The sequence below is a fragment of the Musa acuminata genome, chromosome BXJ3-8, assembly GCF_036884655.1.
Source record: "Musa acuminata AAA Group cultivar baxijiao chromosome BXJ3-8, Cavendish_Baxijiao_AAA, whole genome shotgun sequence".
Taxonomy (NCBI): domain Eukaryota; kingdom Viridiplantae; phylum Streptophyta; class Magnoliopsida; order Zingiberales; family Musaceae; genus Musa; species Musa acuminata.
The window spans coordinates 32,112,910-32,118,284 of NC_088356.1; the positions used below are offsets into that span (position 1 = coordinate 32,112,910).

Genomic DNA, 5,375 nt, shown 5'->3' on the forward strand with positions numbered 1-5,375 from the left:
ACACGATTCTTCCTGTTTTAATTGTCTCATCCTGGTCGAAGCATCCTGCGTCACTTAAAACATATATTAAATCATAAACACTTATCAATTGATTTCATCATCAGAATCTAAGATTCAACAATCTTCTCCTTTTTAATTATGACAACCAATTGATGACGGTGTTAACCATCACTCCCGGAGTTTAACCAAACTCCCCCTATCAATATGTCATATTGATAGAGACTCTTGGATTCAAAAATCTAAGCAAACATGTCATGATAAAATCATGCATAACATCAACATACTTCTCCCCCTTTGTCATCAACAAAAAAAAGAAGTCCAACAATTCATATGTTTGGAATACAAGTTATAATCATTGCATATTAAATCTCAAGTTTAATCATCCTGCAAGCTAGCAAAAATTTTAAGTTTTACAAGTTTGTAAGATAGCAAGTTCACAACATACAAGCTAGCAAAAATTTCGAAAGCAAATGCAAGATAGCTTTCTTGTTGAAATGTGTAAGCTAGCGATTTTTGCTTCTTATTGCAATGTGCAAGTTGCAAGTTTTGCTTCTTAAGATTAGCAAGATAACAAGCTAGTAAGAGACAATGTTTTACATGAAGCAAGGTTCATGAAGTACGTTTGCATCTTCTCTTGACTTTTGCAAGCTAGCTAGCAAGCTAACTATCTCCCCCTTTGTCATTGTCAAAAAGAAGGGAAGAATACAATTTTGTATCTCTTTTTCCCTTTACAATAATTTTCAAATCATGACAAAGGAAAATAGCATAGATGAAAATTCAAGTCATGAATGTCAAAATAATTATTTTATCATGAATATTTCATCATTGCATGCATCATTATCATAAGTTAAAGTATTATATGTGATAGGGATAAAAGTGGCGATGTGACACGCCCTGACAGCATCCCCCTGAGCGACACACTGCCCGAGGCACGCCATACCCTGCAGCAGCTCGGCCTCCCACGCCACCAAAGGTACAGTCCTACCCTGCAGACAACCGCGTCAGGTAACATCAAACTTCATCTATAAATACCCCCAAAACTCTAAAGAGAAAAGGGAGAGGAACTCACTCAGACACAAAACACTCAGAGGCTCTTCTTCTGCCTCATCCACAACCCCCTCCACGTCTTCCTCTAACTTGATCGTCGGAGGGGTCGGGCCGAGCTCCCGGCCCGACCTGTGTGCAGGTGCGAGACGGTGTCGCCACTTCCTGAAGCTGCGGCGGAGCTGCCTCCCGACCCGAACCACCGACCCGAACCGCCGACCCGAACCGCCGAACCGAGCTCCCGACCCGAACCACCGAGCTCGGCCGCCGGGAGACCCCGAGGGACACCGCCCGTTGACCACCGCCTTCCGGACCCGGACCAAGCCGCGACGGCCCCAAGGCCATGGCTAAACAGTTACTTACCGTAACATTTTGGCGCTAGAAGGAGGGCCCGGAATGACGGTACGTTAGTCTTCTCCTTGGTTGCTCCACTGCAGCCGACCTGCACCAGCAGCAGCGCCTTCTGGGGCTGGTCTCGGCCCCTCGGCCCCACGCGTCTCGGCTCCTCGGCCCCGCGCGCCTCGCCCACCTCGGCCCCGCGCGCCTCGCCCGCGTCGGCCCCACGCGCGCGGCCAGCCCGAGCGCCTCAGCCCCTCGGCCCCACGCGCACGGCTCGGCCCCACGCGCGCGGCTCGGCCCCGTGCGCCTCGCCCACGTCGGCCCCACGCGCGCGGCCAACCCGCGCGCCTCGGGCCCCTCGGTCCCACGCGCGCGGCCAGCCCGCCCGCGTCCCACGCGAGCGGCCAGCCCGCCCGCGTCCCACGCGCGCGGCCAGCCCGCCCGCGTCCCACGCGCGCGGCCAGCGCAACCGCGCCGAGCGCCTCGACGCCTCGGTCCCACGCGCGCGACCAGCCCGCGCGCCTCGACCTCTCGTGGGCCCCTCGGTCCCACGCGCGCAGCCAACCCGCGTGCCTCAGTTCCTCGGCTACAGCCGAGATCTTTGCGCGGCCTCAGCACCTCGGCCCCTCCCGCAGTTCTCAGAGCCTACCTCGCCTTCTCCTCTAGACCTCCCTGCTCGGCTTCTCCTTCCTGCGACCAAGCTCTGGTCTCCCTCTTCTCCTCCTCTTCTTATAGAGCGATTGCACAAGCAGAGGAAAGTACGCTACAACGACGGCCGGAGGTCAGCTCCAAATGCTCGGGGCACTCGACCTCGCCAAGATGCGGTGGTATCACTTCACGGCCACCGTCATTGCTGGCATGGGCTTCTTCACCGACGCCTACGATCTCTTCTGCATCTCCCTCGTCACCAAGCTCCTTGGCCGCATCTATTCCTTCGACCCCAACTCGAAATCGCCCGGGACGCTCCCAACTTGTCCGCTGCCATCACCCGCGTGGCCTTCTGTGGTGCCCTCTCTGGCCAGCTCTTCTTCGGGTGGCTCGGCGACAAGCTCGACCGCAAGAAGGTGTATGGCATGACGCTCATGCTCCTGGTCATCTGCTCCATCGCGATCGGCCTCTCCCTCGGTCACACCGCCAAGGGCGTCATGGCCACCCTCTGCCTCTTCCGCTTCTGGCTCGGCTTTGGTATCGGCGGCGATTACCTGCTCTCCGCCACCATCATGTCGGAGTACGCCTACAAGAAGACCCGTGACGCCTTCATCGTAGTCGTCTTCACTACGCAAGGCTTCGGCATCCACACAGGTGGAATCGTCTCCATCATCATCTCCGCCGCCTTCAAGGAGCGCTTCGACTATCCGGCCTACAGGGACGACTGCATCGGCTCCACCGTCCCGGAGGCCGACTACATCTGGTGCACAACTCTCATGCTGGGCGCTCTCCCGGCTGCCTTAACTTACTACTGGCGGATGAAGATGCCAGAGACCGCACGGTACACTGCTCTTGTTGCCAAGAACGCGAAACGGGCGGCCCCCGAATATCGAGGTATTATCCGATAGACTCAAGCGTGCTCCCCACTTACCTCGGGATCGATCGGCCACATGCGCAGCCAACACGCTGCCTCGCTGCCTCGGCCACTCGGCGTCATGCGCAGCCAGCACACAGCCTCGCTGCCTCGGCCACTCGGCCCCATGCGCAGCCAGCAAGCAGCCTCGCTGCCTCGGCCACTCGGCCTCCTGCACAGCCGGCAAGCAGCATCGCTGCCTCGGCCACTCGGCCACATGCGCAGCCAACACGCTGCCACGCTGCCTCGGCCACTCGGCCTCATGCGCAGCCAGCACGCAGCCTCGCTGCCTCGGCCACTCGGCCCCATGCGCAGCCAACACGCTGCCTCGCTGCCTCGGCCACTCGGCCTCATGCGCCGCCAACACGCTGCCTCGCGGCCTCGGCCACTCGGCCTCATGCGCAGCCGGCAAGCAGCATCGCTGCCTCGGCCACTCGGCCACAAGCGCAGCCAACACGCTGCCACGCTGCCTCGGCCACTCGGCCTCATGCGCAGCCAGCACGCAGCCTCGCTGCCTCGGCCACTCGGCCCCATGCGCAGCCAACACGCTGCCTCGCTGCCTCGGCCACTCGGCCTCATGCGCCGCCAACACGCTGCCTCGCGGCCTCGGCCACTCGGCCTCATGCGCAGCCGGCAAGCAGCATCGCTGCCTCGGCCACTCGGCCACATGCGCAGCCAACACGCCAACACGCTGCCTCGGCCACTCGGCCTCATGCGCAGCCAGCACGCAGCCTCGCTGCCTCGGCCACTCGGCCCCATGCGCAGCCAACACGCTGCTTCACTGCCTCGGCCACTCAGCCTCGTGCGCAGCCAGCAAGCAGCCTCGCTGCCTCGGCCACTCGGCCTCATGCGCAGCCAGCACGCAGCCTCGCTGCCTCGGCCACTCGGCCTCGTGCGCAGCCAGCAAGCAGCCTCGCTGCCTCGGCCACTCGGCCTCCTGCGCAGCCGGCAAGCAGCATCGCTGCCTCGGCCACTCGGCCACATGCGCAGCTGCCACGCTGCCTCGGCCACTCGGCCTCATGCGCAGCCAGCACGCAGCCTCGCTGCCTCGGCCACTCGGCCCCATGCGCAGCCAACACGCTGCCTCGCTGCCTCGGCCACTCGGCCTCCTGCGCAGCCAGCAAGCAGCATCGCTGCCTCGGCCACTCGACCACATGCGCAGCCAACACGCTGCCACGCTGCCTCGGCCACTCGGCCTCATGCGCAGCCAGCACGCAGCCTCGCTGCCTCGGCCACTCGGCCCCACGCGCAGCCAACACGCTGCCTCGCTGCCTCGGCCACTCGGCCCCACGCGCAGCTAACACGCTGCCTCGCTGCCTCGCTGCCTCGGCCACTCGGCCCCATGCGCAGCTAACACGCTGCCTCGCTGCCTCGGCCACTCGGCCTCCTGCGCAGCCAGCAAGCAGCATCGCTGCCTCGGCCACTCGGCCACATGCGCAGCCAACACGCTGCCTCGGCCACTCGGCCTCGTGCACAGCCAGCACGCAGCCTCGCTGCCTCGGCCACTCGGCCACATGCGCAGCCAACACGCTGCCTCGGCCACTCGGCCTCGTGCGCAGCCAGCACGCAGCCTCGCTGCCTCGGCCACATGCGCAACCAACACGCTGCACGCTGCCTCGGCCCCATGCACGGTCTATCCGCCTACACCGAGCACCTCAGCCAATCACTGTCGAGATCCACCTCGGCGCGGCCCGACCGCCTGTCGTGTTCCTCGGCCGCGTTGTCACGAACGGTCGTCGCGCACCCGCAACAACTTCGTTCAACGAACCGTTCGTCGCTCACACCCGCATGTACAGCTGCTTGACAGCATGTTTTCCCATGGTTTTGGGTCATTTTGCTTGTAAATATGTAAGTTCGAACAAGCTGCAGCGTTGCAAAGCGATCGCTCACCGAACCGAGCAAAACAGCCCCAAAACAGCCCAAAACGGCTCCGTTTTCGCGTGCCGCGGGAGGTGAGCGGAGTGCTGCCTCCGCTCACCAAAATGTCAGCCATCTCAGCACCCAGGAACCCCCCGGGTGGCACATGGCTGGATGGGGCTTCGGTTATATACCGGGCGTTGAACACTCTTTCGCAAGTTCGCACGTGACCTTTACGGGAACTTGGTTTTGCGCCCGGGACCAGGTGAGCGGCTGTTTGTGGGCTTGCAGCTGTTCGTTCATCCTTGAAAGCCTTGTTTTTCTCCCTCTCCCTCTTTTCTCTTGTGCACACAAGGTGTTCGACGAATTGCTTGTAAAGCTTTCCTTTTCGCGAGACTTCGGGACTTGTCCGTTGCTCGTTCTTTCGATCTAACTCTCTTTCTCTTTTACAGGTCCTTCGGGACCTGCGAGAGGTTACAAAGTGGGCTGATCCTTGCGGAGCAAGATCGCAAGGGCGAAGCACGACTTAGGCAATGCAAGCTAAGTTCGCGTCTTTGGCCGCAAGGGTGCCGCA

At 60.6% G+C, this 5,375-nt stretch overlaps 1 pseudogene; it reads left to right on the forward strand.

The window, feature by feature from the left end:
* Positions 1-2,202: 2,202 nt before the first annotated feature.
* LOC135644169 (probable inorganic phosphate transporter 1-4) lies at positions 2,203-2,939 on the forward strand (annotated as a pseudogene).
* Positions 2,940-5,375: the final 2,436 nt, after the last annotated feature.